The following is a 17,291-nucleotide window of genomic DNA, read 5'->3' as shown; positions in this document are numbered from 1 at the left end:
AGGAGACAAGTTCACCAGGAGTGATGCACATGTGTCCTTCATCAGTACGGGGTGATGATGTCACCTCCCCTTGTATTCACCACCTGCTGTCCCCCCTCCGTGAAGGTCAGAGTTTGGAGCACTACAGTGTATAGCTGAGTTGAACATCTAAGGATGAATAAATAATCATTCCTAAGCATGTGAGAGTAAAACTGGCTATGAATCCTCCTCCCCTGGATATATGGGTTTATAACATGAGACTTTCACATTGTTTGGTAAAATTATTATGGGTATTCTGCTTCCTAATGAAACTGAAATGAAGCTAACATAAGCCCAGGAAAGGAAGTCATCCTAACATTTGACAAATTTTTAACAGAAGACAATGAGTCTTTCATCCTCTGAGACAATGGACCCTTTGGATGGACATTTGTGTTTGGCACCCAGCCTGACACATCTGAAGCATCTACATGGTTGCTGCATTTAAATCTTCAAAGTGCAACAAAGTCTAAAAGTATACTCAGTTTTCTAGCATTCTAACTTGTTGTTTCTAAGGAGGACATAGATTTGTTCCACAAAAAAAAGAAAGGTGATATCACAGAGGAAGGCCAAACTGTGGACCCCAGTGCATGACCTCACTTCCTTGGCGATAGGTCCAAACAGAACTCTGAAGGCTCAGGTCACCAGGCACCTTGGTCTGGTGACAGTTGTTCTTTACAGACAGTTGGCTCAAGACACTGAAGAGGGAGCAGGTTATGCTGCTTTCCCAGGACACGGGACCCCAGCCTCAGGATCCCGCATAGGTAGACCATGTGGGAATGGCTGAAAAAACGGTTCACTCATCCCAGAGCCTTCAGGATGATTGCAGGCAAGTGCCAAATGACAAGGGCATTAAAGGACAGGGCTCACTGTCCCCAGCCTTCTGGCACCCAGAGGCAGGAGAGAGACCAGGACAGGTGTCACTAGACTCAGCCACAAGCCACTCAGACTCACTGAGTCCAGCAGAGTAACATTAAGGCCTGACTACCACTGTGAATCCCCTACACAATTCCTGCCCTAAGTCAAGTGTGACTGGGTCTGACATGCTCTGAGGGCGGATCCTCATGGGCAAGTGCAGGTCCGGGGGGGATGCAAGCCTGGGCCACTGTCAGGTTCCCACCCAAGACCGGGCTGGCAGAGCAGAAGGGCAGCACCCCTGTTTAATCCACAGTCTCCAGATTCCTCTTCTGTCTTCCTGGGTAGAAATATGGGACAGAGCTGTCTGTCTTACAGAAATATAATATTATCTGTGTTCACAAAGAAAAACCTGTGTTGTCTCAGAGCCTCAGAGCCTCTGGCTTCCTGCCAGAAGCTGTCCTCTGCCTCAGCAGAGTGGCATATAGGACACCAGTCTAGAGTCGGTCACAAAACTATGTGTGCCTTGGTCTTGCAGCAGACTCTGGGACCTACAACAGGTGCTGGCTCAGGCACAAAGTGTGTGTACAGAAAGGACTATAGAGACTCTCAGATGACAGAGAGTATCTTTGGGTCAGTGCTACAGTGTACTTAACTTTGAGAATTTGCATGAAAATCTAGCCAGGGTTATTGACCCTGTGATTAACCATGGAAATTTTAAAAATATTTTCTAAGGAAAGTAGAAAAAGAAACCGTTATGTACAGCTGTATTTCACTGCAGTACCCTGACAGCTCTGAACCGAGAAGACAATGTCATGAGGCTGGTGATATGCACATCACCACCTCAATGAGGCCACAGTTTCTACAAAGCTGGAGATAAAATATGGAAATACTTTAACAACAAAAACAGTTGAAATAAAATATACTGAATATGCACTAAATATACCAAATATAAACTAGGCATGGTGGCTCTTGTGTGGAGCACAGTACTTGAGACACTAAGGAAGGAGACTTGTTTGAGACCACTCTAGGTTATAATGTGACCTCAAAGCCAGCCTGAACTTCATAGCAACATGCTTCCTCAAAAAGATAAATACATCAAATCTAATGAATGTAATAGTGTACTAGTGATGGCCTTGTGATATTAGCATCACTATCATATTTATACTGACCTGTAGTCTACTGGAAAAACTAAGTCACAGCTGACTTCACATTAAAATATCACACCATTTATCAAATGGAGTACACTGGTGAGTATTTATTGTTCATCATTGGTATTTGGTGGTGATGGAGCAGTGCTTGCTGCTGCTCTCCACAGAAAAATGACTATTGCTGCAGTAACAGGAATCTGCATGAATCACTGCAATATGTCCTTAACTCTTTGAGGAAGAGACCCACTAAAGGAGGCACTGCACTAATGAGAATTACTAATTTTAGTCTTTTGAATACTTTAAAAACTGACTTCGGTAATAGTTGAACTACTTACCTACATTTCCACCAACAAGATTAAATAGTTCCTTTTCTCCTGTAGTCTTCTACATGTTCTTTAGATCTTATGGTGATTAGTTCTCTCTGCAATGAAATGATGTCCCTATTTGCATTTCTCTATTGTGCAAAGATGCTCAATTGTTCTCCAAGTATTTCTTGGCAATTTGTACATATTCTGAAAAATGTGCATTCCTTTCATGTTCCTATTGGTTTTGCATGTTAACTGTCAGGGAGTAATAGGCAAACTTTCTCTCATTCAGTAGTTTATTTCTTCATCCTTTTGGTTTGATTTTTTTGTGGCTTCTGTGCTTATGCAGAAGGATTAAAATCTTATAAAGTCCTTTTTGCTTGTTTTGTAACCCTATCTTATTTTCTACACAAAACAGCAGCAATAGCATTAAGAAAAAATGTTTTTAATACCTCTACATTCAGAACATGGAATGTCTGGCTCTTTCATGTTTCACTATGTTTTATTCCATTAGAGGCATATTTGAGACTGCTGCACAAATTACCAAAAAGTACACTTCCTGAGTAAAAGAAAAAATCACAATTTGCAGTTGTGATTTTTTTATCCTATCGTACATTTATATACTTGACCTCAACTTACTTGTTTTCTTAAACTTCCAGAGCAGGCATAAAAACAACTGTTTCACACTCTGCTAAACCATCTAGCGATTGCCTCCCAAAGTCAGCTTCAAAGCAATTATCCCATCTCATTCTCTCCTGATGCTTGAACTAAAGAAATCATCTTTAGCCTAATCTTTATAGGTAACTCCTTACCAATGCAATTATTTAAATACAAAATGATCAAAAATTGCATATTTTTTGTTGTTTTTATAAAATAACAAGAAATATAAAAGTGACAATTCTACTGTATTCAATACAAGAATGAATGGGTTAAATTGACAACTGCCCAAATGATACTCAGGATGGTCACTGCATGTACAAATGTGTTTCCCAAGTGATTTTCTGGGATAACTGCCAGGTGGCCAACTGATAAAAGGACAACTACTGATGTGCAATTGTGAGAATTAAAAAATGTTGATGTTGGGTAAGAAAGGGAGGAGATCTAAAGCATTAAGCTACATCTGTAGAACTTGTAGATATATTTTGAGACAAGGTCACTCTAATTGTGTAGGTTAGACTCAACTTCCCCTTCCAGTAATTTAAGCCCACTGAGGTGCTAAGACTACAAGGACCAGCAAGATTTACTTTCATGGTAAAATGAGAAAGTGCATGTACTCAGGATATATGTCTTATAGATTCAGTATTCTATTAGCTGTAATACAAACTCCAAATATTCCCATTGATGATAAGCAGAAATGTGCTGCAGGGAATCTGGCCACATGCTGTAGTGCAAAGAGGCTGACAATGTACTCAGTGTCTTTTACTTTGTGAAGTATATCCGGTTCTTCAGGTACAAAATAGATATAGTTTTAGTGGTGATTATGTAAGAGGTGAGTAATTTATTTTCCCAAGGATAATTGAGACTTGGGCAAGCTATTTTCACTGGATTAGGGGTATTTAATGCAATGTTCACTTGTGTTTTCATGACACCACAGTTTTTAACAACATAATTCCTAAGCAGATTTTGTATTCAACAACACTGCATTAAACACGTTACAAATTACATGAATGTTAAAATGGAAGTGAAAACTACAGGCCACAGGAAACCAATTTGGACTCATGGCCCAGTGTATGTGTTTAAAGATAAACAGTACACACCACAAACATCATGCACTGGTCCTTATAAATAAAGTCATATGCCATTGTATAAATTCACAATTCAGTAAAGCAGAACACAATCTGAATCTTAATTTAGCAAATTTACTTTTACTGTGTTGACAGCTCAAAATTTAAGTTTCCCTTCATGCCATTACTTCAGTATTCTAGGAAAAAACAGTAATAATTACAAAATATATAATGCATTCACAGCATCAAGTAATAAAATAAACGCATTTGCATGATACATCCAATAACAACATTTTCCCTCAAAACAACTCCATATTTAAGAAAAATTGATTTCAAAGTATGGTTACTCATAAATCATGCCAAATTTTATAATTTCTGGAGATATTGATATATATTGTGATGTGCTATTGGAGACAAGTTATGATACTGTCAATATGGCACAATCAGAAATTCACAGTAGTCTGGTTTACATTTGGTACATGTGGGGAAACCTTACTAGCAAATAAAGATGTAATATAAACATAACAAGTAAAATTATGATGGTTAGAGAAACAAAGGTTTACTTAAATGACCAATATTGGCTCCACTGAGAAACAAAATCAGGCAACATAATTTACATGGTATGATATCCAGTGATGTTAGGAAATCAGCAGATGTCTTGTCACAACTTGGAAAACATAACATTCATTAATGTACAAGTTATGTGAAAAGAACACAACTTTGTCAAAAACACATACTCCAAGCCTCTACAAATGTATATCTTAATGCCAAATATTGCATCAACTTCAGAAACATAATTTATGAAAGAGAAAATGAAGCATGTGCATCAAAAGATTAAAGCGCCATGTGAAAATTACAATTCCCAAAAAAATAAGAGACTAGACTAATATCACTCTGAACAGTGAATAATAGTATTGCTCAATTTTATATCATAATGCTGCAGAATTAGCATTGGGTTTCTTAGTGTCACTTCTTCTTCAGAGTATCTGTTCATTACATTATGCATTATATTATTTGTTCAAATAAATAGGTTAGAAATTCTTCCGATGTGTGAATCTCTATGTGTATATCTATCCTTTCTGTGTTATGGGGGAAAATAGATCAAAATATTACAACAAAACAAATTCCTAGAAAATCATGATATGAAAGAGACATATAAGACCACACTATTAGGTGATATACAGTACTTACTATGCTTTCTCTTGTTATTTTCTATAGAATTGTCCACATAATCAGGGACTATATAATTAAGCATAACATTATATACCTATTTTTATAAAAACACAACTTTGAAGATGTTGTAGGATGTGAAAGCAGTTAATAATCAAACCTGATGTAGAACCCGTGGTTTCCTGCCAGGACCAGCGAGTCAGGCCAAGGCACAGAATCCCATCCCAGTCTGGAGGAACTCCCTTCCTCACCTGGGGACCAGGTGGTTGCCCACTGGGACCAATGAGTTGGGACCAGGGAGTCAGAACCAGGGAGTCGGGCCAAGGCACAGAATCCTTTCCCAGTCTGGAGTAACTCTCCTCCTCACCTGGGGATGAGCCTGCAGATTCCTGCCAGGACCAGGGAGTGGGGCTGAGGAACAGATTCCAATTCCAGACTGGGGAAACTCCCTACCTTGCCAGCAAGTTCGGCTGTGGCATGGAATCATGTCCCAATCTGGGTGAACTCACTCCCTCACTTGGAACAACACTTGAAGCTTGAAAATACAGCAAAATGACAAAATGAAAGACCAAAATGCAACTTCAAACATCTATCCCATCCCAAAAAAACCTAGGAGCCATGTGCATAGAAGAAAACAAATTCCACGTAACTGAAATACCTTAAATAATAGTAATTGAAATAAAGAAGCCACTTTGGGAAGCATTAAAGAAATTCAAACTAGAAATAATCTCATAGGTAAAAAAAGATATGTTAAAAGCAATGAAGAGATTCTGAACATATCTAAAGAAGACACAGTTAAAAAAATTGGAGGAACTAAACAAAAGATAGAATCCCTGGATGAACTCTATAAGAAACAAACAATACATAAAGCAGATGCAAAGTGATATACAGGAAATCAAAAACTCCATTGAAAGTTGTAAAAACTGCCTCAATGAATATGAAGATAGAATCTCAGACCTCGAAGACAAGATTGCAGCCAGTGAACAGGAAAGGAAAGATCTTTTAAAAATAGCAAGAAATCAGGAATATAATTATTCAACACCTGCAAGATGACGCAAAGCAGAACAACATAAGTTTGATAGGCATAAATGAAAAAGAAGGGGACAACATAAAGGATGTCAAGAGGATATTTAGAGGAGTAATAGCTGAAAATTTCCCAAACACGAGATTGGAAACTGATATCAAGATCAATGAAGCATATAGAACTCCAAATAGCCATAATCAAAATAAATCTACACTCAGACATATAATAATGACCATCCCAGCAATTGAGCAAATGAATAGAATATTAAAAGCTGTCAGAGAGAAGAGACCAATCACCTATAAAGGAAAATGCATCAGAATCACAGCAGCTTCTCAGCACAAACAATAAAGTGAAGAAGAGCATGCAGCAAATTATTTCAGATCCTAAAGGAAAATGATTTCCAACCTAGACTGATGTACCCTGAAAAACTGTCCTTCAATATCGATGGAGAAATAAGATACTTATATGACAAAGAAAAGCTGAAAAACTTCATGATCACCAAGCCAACCCTGCAAAGAATACTGAAAGACAGCCTAGATACATTTAGGAAAAAACCACTAAACAAAACAGACAGTTAAAAAGAGCAGAAAGATAAAGATGCAAGAGCAGAAAGATAACATGTCAACAATAAACCAATATATAGCAGTTCTAACCATTAATGTAAATGGTCTCAATGGACCAATTAGAAGAAACCAAGTGGCAGAATGGATTAAGAAACAAAATCCAACCATATGCTGTCTACAAGAAACCTATCTAAACCCAAAAGGATATTCACAGACTGAAAGACAAGGATGGAAAACAATACTTCATGCAACAGGAGCAAAAAAAAAAAAAAAAAAAAAAAAAAAAAAAAAAAAAAAAAAGAACAAAAAACAAACAAACAGGGGGGTAGCTATTCTGTTTGCAGACAATGTGAACTTCAAGCCAATAATGATCAGAAGGGATAAAGAAGGTCACTACATACTGGTTAGGGGAAAACTCCAAGAGGAAAAGAAAGCTATCTTAAATTTATATGCACCAAACTCCAGAGCACCCGGTTATATAAAACAAGAACTAACAAAAATGAAATTAGCATTAACACAATTCTAACAGGAGACCTTAACACACCATTGACACCAATGGACAGATCAACCAGACAGAAAATGACAAAGAAATAAAAGAACTGAATTGTACCTGTGAACAAATGGACTTAATACACATATACAGAATATTCCACCCAACAACAACAGCATACACATTCTTCTCAGTATTACATGGGTCATTCTCTAAAATAGACCATATATTAATTCACAGAGCATATTTAAATAAATGCAGAAGGGTTGAAATTATCCCTTGCATGCTATCAGACCATACCACTATGAAATTAGAAATTAATGATAAAAGATACTGCAAAATTCCCACAAACACATGGAAACTGAATAACACTCCTGAGTAATCAGTGAGTCACAGAGGAAATTAAAGAAGAAATTAAACAATACCTACAAACAAATGGAAACACAAATACAATGTACCAGAATCTGTGTGATGCAATGAAACCTGTCCTCTGAGGAAAATTTATTGCACGAGTTCCCACCTTAGGAAAACAGAATGAATACAAATAAATAACCTGATGTTATACCTCAAACATCTAGAAAAAGAAGAGCAAGTCAAGCCCAAAGCCAAAAGAAGAGAAGAAATTATAAAAATCACAGCAGAAATCAATGCAATAGAGACTAAAATAACAATCCAAAAAATCAATGAATCAAAGACCTGGTTCTTTGAAAGAATAAATAAAATCAAAAAGCCCCTAGAAAACCTTATTTAAAAAATGGAAGAAAAAGTTCAAGTCCATGCAATAAGGAATAAAAGAGGTGAAATTACTACAGACCCTATGAAGATCATCAACACCTATTTCGAAAACCTCTACTCTCAAAGCTTTTATAACACAGAAGAAATAGACAGACTCCTAAAGCATATGAAGTACCAAAGCTAGGTCATGAAGATGTAAAACTACTGAATAACCCAAATTCTATTAATGAAATTGAAAACGTAATAAAATCGTTACCTACAAAGAAGAGCCCAGGCCCAGACGGTTTCAGTGAAAAATTCTGCAAGAAATACAAAGAAGACCTAGTTGGGGGCTGGGGATTTAGCTCACGGCATAAGCGCCTGTCTTGCAAGACGCAGTCGTGAGTTCGATCCCTGGTACCGATAAAAATGAAAAAGACAAAAAAATAAAAAGACCTAATGCCAACACTCCTCAAACTCTTCATTGAAATGGCAAGGGAAGCAATCCTTCATAAATTGTTCCTAGAAGCAAATATTACTCTAGTACCAAAACCAGAGGAGGACCCAACTGAAAAGAGAACTACAGACCAATCTCCCTAATGAACAAAGATGTAAAAATCCTCAATAAAATATTGGCAAATAGGATGCAGAAAATCAACAAGAAGATCATATACCATGACCAAGTGGGATTCATCCCAGGCATGCAGAGATTTTTTAATATATGTAAATCAATAAATGTAATACACTATATCAATAGAGCCAAAAGTTATAATCACATGATCATTACTATAGATGTAGAAAAAGCTTTTGAAAAGGTCCAACATTCATTTATGATAATAACCTTGCAGAAAATTGGAATAGATGGTCCTTACCTCAATATAATTAAGGCCGGCAATGACAAAACAACAGCCAGTACCATACTAAATGATCAAAAATTGAAGGCTTTTACTTTAAAATCAGGCACAAGACAAGGATATCCTTTATCACAGCTCCTATTTAAATACTACTGGAAATACTGGGCAGAGCAATTAGAAAGCAGAGAGAAATAAAATACGTAAAGATAGGAAAAGAAGAATTTAAATTATCATTATTTGCAGATGACATGATACTTTATATAGAAGATCCCCAAAGCTCCATTGAAAGACTCCTAGATATAATAAATACATTCAGTAATGTAGCTGGATACAGAATCAATACTCAAAAATCAATAGCATTCCTATACCCTAACCCTAACCCTAACCCTAACCCTAACCCTAACCCAAAACTTTTATACAGATGCAATGCAATCCCGATAAAAATAGCATCAACATACCTCATAGAACTTGAGAAATCACCCCTAAAATTCATCTGCAGTGAGAAGAAACCTAGATTTGCAAAGACAGTTAGAGGCAGCAAAAGCAAGGCAGGAGGTACCACAATCCCTGACTTGAAGTTATAATACAAAGCAACTGTAGTAAAATCAACATGGTACTGGAACCAAAACAGAGCTGAAGATCAGTGGAATAGATGAGAAGATACAACCACCACTACAAACACACGAACTACCTTATCTTTGATAAAGGGGCCAAACATGTTCACTGGAAGAATGACATTCTCATTTAGAAATGGTGGTGAGAAACTGGCTCTCCATATGCCTAAAACTAAAACTAGACCCATGCCTATCACCATGTACTAAAATAAAATCTAAATGGATCAAAGATCTAAATATTGAAACAGAAACACTAAATCTATTGGAAGACAAATTGGGTAAAAACCTTGAAGACATAGGAGTAGGTAGAGAATTGATGAACAGGACTCAAACCGCATGGGAAATGTTTTCCAGAATCAATAATTGGGATCACCTCTTAGTTCCTGCACATCAAAATAAATCTCCAGTATAGTGAAAAGAAAACCCACAAACTGGGAAAAAATCTTAGTGAACTGCCCCTCAGACAGAGGACTTCTGTCTAAAACATATAAAGAATTTAAAAAAATGAGACCACCAAAATTCAAAGATCAAATCCAAAAATGAGCATCTGAGATGAACAAACAATTTTGAGATGAAGAAATACAAATGAAAAATAAATACATGAAAAAATGTTCACCATCAATGGTCATTAGAGAAATACAAATTAAATCCACACTGAGATTTTGTCTCACTCCTGAAAGAATGGCCAAGATCAAGAAAACCACCAACAACAAATGTTGGAGATGCTGATGGGACAAAGGAACTCTCCTGCACTGTTGGTGGGAGTGTAGACTGGTACAACCATTGTGGAGGTCAGTCTGGAGATTTCTCCGAAAGCTGGGACTGGAAGCACCTTTTGACCCAGCTATTCTATTTCTAGGCATATTCACAGAACTGAAACCATCATTCCACAGTGATATATGTGCACCCATATTTATAGCAGCACAGTTTGTAATAGCCAGATCTAGGAAACAACCTAAGTGTACATCAACTGAGGAATGGATAAAAAAAATTATGGTGTTTTTATACAATGGAGTACTACTCAGCTATAAAGAATGATCACATTGACATATAAATAAATGGATGCAGACTGAGACCATACTCATAAGTGAAATAAATCAAACTCACATGTATAAATACCAAATATATTCCCTAGTATAAGAAATGATAATACATAGAAGTATATGTGGCAATTGTGATACCCAATCATATTGGTTTGAATCCATATAATGTTTTCACTCATTAAGTGCAATGGTTTTACCTTGGGTTTTTCAATTTTAGTATCGGTGATAGTACAAATAGCTATTCTGAAGAAAATAACACATCATAAAAGCTAGTGCTGATTTAATATCATCTTCTTTGGAACTCCCATCAAGTTGTTGTACATGTTTCCACTGGTTTTAACATGTTGTATCTTAATATATTTTACTGTGATAGTATAAATAAAAATTTTTACAGGCAAAGAGATAATATAGAAATCATTGTTCATTTTCTGTTAACTGATTCTAAATACCCTGTAATTCTTTCATTCTCTTGAATGGCTTCACACTGTCTTGATGTGATTGATTCTATAGTATATGAAGTTATACTCAAATAATTAAAGGAAAGAGGCACTATGGTGACTACTATTATGTTAGATTACCTGGTGGTGGAACAAAATGATGCTTTAATTGTTCAGTTCTGACCTGTGTACTTGAGTAGAGCTCCACTTCAGATTTGTCATTTTGGGAAATTTGTGAAGAAATATTGACATCAAACTTCTGTATTGATTATTTCTTCAGGTCTACTTGGAATTTTTAAAGTAAACTTAGATCTAAACTGTCTGAAGAGTGCTGCTTTTTCTATGTATTTAACAACAAACATGGATTGCTGTATTTCTCACATTGTTAATACACATAGGATCCAGTGAACTCTTTCAGATATGTAACAATGATCATGTGTGCTGAGAGTATTCCCATAACACATAGGATTTATCTCTTGTGTGAGCTTCTTCACGTATTTCACTTACAATCTGGCTACTGAAAGTGTCTCCACTTGCTTACGTAGCCAGTGGTTCTTCCCAGTGTGAATTCTTTCACATGTTTTGCAATGACTGTATGTGATAAAAGCTTTGCCACATTGTTATATACACAGGGTTTCTCACCAGAGTGGAGTCATTGATGTATTTTACAAAATCCATGTGTGGTGAAAGCTTTCCCACATTCTTCACATACACAGGCTTCTCAACAGTGTAAATTTTATAATGTATTGGACAATGAGCATTTCTGCTGAAACCTTTCCCACATTCCTTACATATATAAGTTTTCTGCCCAGTGTGAAGATTTCATGCATTATGCAATATGTACTTGCGCTCAAAAAATTCTCATGATGCTTATATACACTGGTTCTATCTTGAGTGTGAACTTTCATGTTGCTTACAATGTTCTTGTAGGGTAAATCTTTCCCACATTGCTTACATATATATGGTTTCTCCCCAGTGTGAATTCTTTCATGTTGCTTACAATTTTGATGTCGGGTAAAACCTTTCCCACATTCCTTACATACATAGGGCTTCTCTCCAGTGTGAATTCTTTCATCTATTTTACAATTTGCCTGTGTGTTAAAAGCTTTCCCACATTGCTTACATACATATGGTTTCTCTCCAGTGTGAATTCTTTCATGTTGCTTACAATGTCCAGATTTGGTGAAACATTCTCCACATTGCTGACATACATAGGGTTTCTCTCCATTGCAATATTTTTCATGGATCTGAACATTGTGGTGTATTTCTGTTTCTTTCACATTCAAATTACCTTCAGCAGTACAAAGGAATACTTCTTTACACTGATTCCAAGATGTATGTCCATAGGATTTCCCTAGCTTGTCATTTCTGTAAAAAAAAAATCACATATAGGATTGATAACCATATTACTAAGATTTTATGGCAGATTTGAACAAAACTGTTTGCAGTCTCGCTGTTTGAATCCCCACTTCATAATTTTCACTTTTGTATTTCATTAACTATTTCTATGAGCAGCATATGTAATCACTGTCTTTAGATTTCTTACTGTTTATTTTCACTTTGAAAGTGATATTATTTCTACTTATTTTGTTTTTTTAGTCTTTCCTTACATTAAATAAAAAAAGAAAAATTCACAGTGAAATGGGTCTCATGACTGCATTAATGTAAAGTTCGGTTTTTAATGATTGCTAAGAAATTCTGACCATGAAGTAACAGAATGCCCTTGTAAGACATGTTGAAAACAACCATTCCCAAAGGAATGGTACACATTTGGAAACCTTAAAATTTGGTACCTTTTGAAATGCAGAATCTTTAGCTTCACTTTGGGCATGAGTACATATGTGTATCACATACAGATCATTCGGATATGTTTCCCCTTCACAATCTCCCTTCTGTCCTTAACCTGTAGTTCCCTTTTCCATATGGTCAGTCTTACTTTTCTCTATTAACTCTCTTTCATTTCATTCCACAATTTATATTTTGGTTTCTCATCTAAAAGAAACTCTGTGACCTTTTAGGTTTTATAGCTGAGCTATTTCACCGAATTGATGGGAGAAAGACCCACCTATTTCTTATGAGAAATGACATTATATTATTTATTTTTTGACATTATATAACTCATTTTTTTTTCTTTTCCATGCTGGGAATGAACAACAGGTATCAGCATAAAATCTATACCTTTTTAAATCTGTTTTAAGACATTTTCACTGATCATTAAGCTGTGACATTTGAACTTGAATTTGCCATTCTGTAAAATCTGATTCCTAGTGTGCTGGATTTACAAGAATGCACAATCACAGAGAGTCTATTATCATTTTCCTTCTCCACAAATCCAGTCATAAATAGCTAAGCTTCTTCAAGGCCTGATCTATTATAACTTGATCTGCTTTGTATATGAGCAAGCATGTATCAGTATTTTATGCAGATTTTGAATTTTTAAAAATATATCCAGGATAAGTATGAGGGGATCAATTTCTAGAGACAACTGCACACTGATATTTAGAATGAGTGCCCTTAACATTCCACCAGCCTTCTAAGAATTTTAGTCAGAATTGTTGATTCTTTAGAGCATGGCTTGGAAACACAAGCACTCCATTTTATTTCAAATTCTATTGCAATCTTAGCAATTTTTAGATAATGAATGTGTTGTATTCACATGTATATATCGGTAGAAAAACTGAAGGGAGAATGTCGTAACTCAAAGTGTAGGCCTTTCGTACACATCTATATGCAATGTCATACATTTTCATGATTTAATTCACTCATTATACATACCCTAGCTTATACATCTTCGGAGAATATTACTGACAATAAATTGAATGGTGCCTCATTTGTTTGGTGGTCATTTTTCTGCTGACTCACTAAATACTCAGGAACATTACTTCTCCTTATGAGTGCGAATTACCTTAAGTATTTCCAGTAAATTTTGCATTCTTTTTCAGCTTCCTGGATATCCCCAAGTCCTCCTGAATTGTAGACATAGAAATACCAGTGCTCATTAGAATAATACATACAAATTAATAGATTTTGTTTAGAGCTATGATATAATGTGTCGAGGTCTGATTTTTAAAAATATTTTCACATTGTTTTTAATGAAACAGCACTGATGAGCAACAAACAACATTCTGACAGCATGAGTGACAAAAGTATTTTGTCCTTACCTATTGCAGTCATGTTCCTAAACGTTTCGCCCATCACATCTCTGTAGAGGTTCTTTTGGGATGGACTCAGCAAAGTCCATTCCTCATTGCTGAAGTTCACGACCACATCCTCAAAGGTCACCACCTCCCAAAGTATCATACATATATTTCTCACACGAAGTTTGAGACACCAGGTTTGGGATATCTTAAATTCTCTCCTACAAATCTGAATCAAAAGCAAAGTGTGGTGGTATATATCTATAATGCCAGCACTCAAAATGCTGAGGCAGGATGGTTTCAGTGAGGTCAGGGCAATTCTATGCTCCATAGGATGTTCAAATCCAGCTGATATACATACAGAAAGCTTGTCTCAATAAAACAAAACAAAACTAAACAGTAAAACCAAACAAAACAGCTGAATGAAGACTGATTTCACCAAATTTAAATCCAGGTCTTAGTCATTAATTTTGTGAATATACACATTTTTGAAGACAGCAAATTTGATGATAGATTGCAACTCACTGCTAATGTAACGGTGAAATAGGAGCACTGATTCTTTTTTTTTTAACTAAATAATTTTTTAATGAATAAGGCAGAGATTGAGATAAAACAGGACATAACAATATAACAATACAGGTCAAAGCATGACTGTTTCAGCAACCGAGTGCTTCACCACCAAATAACCCGACTTAATAGTAGTTACCATAGTGTCTGTCTTTTTCCTTGAAATATTTGAATAAAACTTCATATACAATAGCTTCAAGTATTTCCATATCAAGAAGCCCAGAATAAAGCCTTTCCAATTACTAAGTGAAAACTTTATAAGGCTTCAAGGTCACATAATGGGGAATCATGATTAACACATATTTTTATATATTTGAATCATTATTTACATTAGGGAAACTTTTCGGTATTCATGCATGCGAGATTGATTTATTTCACTTATGAGTATGGTCTCAAGCTGCGCCCATTTATTGATAAATATCTCAATGTGATCCTTCTTTATTGCTGAATAATACTCCATTGCATAGAAATACAACAGCTTTTTTATCCATTCCTCAGTTGATGGACAGTTAGGTTGTTTCCAAGATCTGGTGATTAAAAATTGTGCTGCCATAAACATAGATGCACATATATCACTGTAGTATGATGCTTTCAGTTCTTCTGGAAATATGCCTAGAAGTGGAATAGCTGGAATAAATGGGACTTCCAATCCCAGCTTTTTGAGAAATCTCCAGACAGACCTCCACAAAGGCCGCACCAGTCTACACTCCCACCAACAGTGTAGGATAGTTCCTTTTTCCCCACATCCTCTCCAGCATTTGTTGTTGTTGGTATTCTTGATCCTGGCCATTCTTTCAGGAGTGAGACGGTATCTCAGTGTGGTTTTAATTTGCATTTCTCTAATGACCAATGATAATGAACATTTTTTCATGTATTTAATGCCATTTGCATTTCTTCACCTGAGAAGTGCGTATTCATCTCAGATGCCCATTTTTGGATTGGATCTTTGAATTTTTTGGGTCTGAGTTTTTTAAATTCTTTATATGTTTTAGACAAGAGTCCCTTGTCTGAGAGAGAGTTCACTAAAATCTTTTCCCAGTTTGTGGGTTTTCTTTTTACCATGCTGGAGATTTCTTTTGACATGCAGAAACTTTTTAATATGAAGTGGTCCCAGCTATTGATTTTGGGAAGTATTTCCCATGTGGTTTGAGTCCTGTTCATGAATTCTCTGCCTACTTCTATGTCTTCAAGGTTTCTACCCAATTTGTCTTCCAATAGATTTAGTGTTTCTGTTTTAATATTCAGATCTTTGACCCATTGAGATTTTAATTTAGTACATGGTAATAGACATGGGTCTAGCTTTAGTTTTCGGCAAATGAGAGCCAGTTTTTCCAGCACCACTTATTAAAGAGACTGTCATTCTTCCAGTGAACCTGCTTGGCTCCTTTATCAAAGATAAGGTTGTTGAGTGTGTTTGTAGTTGTGGTTGTATCTTCTAATCTATTCCATTGATCTTCGGCTCTGTTTTGATTCCAATACCATGTTGATTATACTACTGTTGCTTTGTAGTATAACTTCAAGTCAGGGATTGTGATGCTTCCTGCTCTTTGCTGATTAGAATTGCCTTTGCTATTCTAGGTCTCTTCTGATTCCAGATGAAATTTAGGAGTGATTTCTCTAGATCTACAAGGTATGTTGATGGTATTTCTATTGGGATTGCATTGAATCTGTATAAGAGTTTTGGGAGAATGGCCATTTTCACAATGTTTGTTCTTCCTATCCATGAGCAACGGATGTCTTTCCATTTTATGAGATCATCCTCAATTTTTTTTCAGTGTATTATAATTTTCACTGTATAAATCTTTCACTTCCTTTGTAAGAGTATTTCCTAAATATTTCATTTTTTTGATTCCTAATGTGAAGAGTGTAGTTTCTCTTATTTCCCTCTCTGTGATTTTGTTGTTCGTGTATAGGAATGCTACTGATTTCTGGGTATTGATTTTTTAATCAGCCACATTACTGAATTCATTTATTGTATCTAAGAGGCTTTCAATGGAGTTTAGGGGGTCTTCTATGTAGAGTATCATGTCATCTGCTTGTGCTGAGTCACTGCAATATTCCCTGTGTACTGTCTCTAAAGCAGAGCTCACAGTGAGAAGCCTGTCGGACCAGCATCCTCAAAGCACAGAAGCAGATAAATATCCCATCAATCTAATGGGAAGCCAAACAAGCACCTCCCTTCCCTGGTAAGTGGTGATGATGTGGCAGACTGTGGCCTATCCAGGGGGCAAACCAGCAGCAGCTCCTGAGATCCATGCCATGCTGGAATTTAGGAAACTTGGAAGGCAAGCCAGCACCACTTCTCCATGATAAGCGGTGATGGTCTGGTAGAATGTGGCTCTTCCAGGGGGAGAACCAGCAGCAGCTCCTGAGATCCACGCCATGTGGGAACTTAGGATGCTGTGAAAGCAAACAACCAGCCTGTCTCCCTACTAAGCAATAGTGAACCTACTGATGCATGGCCTAGAATCAAACATTGTACTTCCCTTCCCCTCTTCTCCTGTCAACCCGACTTTAGCAAATGGGAACCAGAAATCTGAGTGTCTCCTGGGAAGCAGACCATAACAAATACAGGGGACTTCCTTCTACTATCTCTTTGAAGGCAAATATTTGTATTACTGTTTTGCT

The sequence above is a fragment of the Cavia porcellus genome, unplaced genomic scaffold, assembly GCF_034190915.1.
Source record: "Cavia porcellus strain 051 isolate PalLab524CR breed Dunkin Hartley unplaced genomic scaffold, mCavPor4.1 scaffold_42, whole genome shotgun sequence".
In the NCBI taxonomy this organism is placed as follows: Eukaryota; Metazoa; Chordata; class Mammalia; order Rodentia; family Caviidae; genus Cavia; species Cavia porcellus.
Note: the sequence above shows the minus strand (reverse complement) of the source record.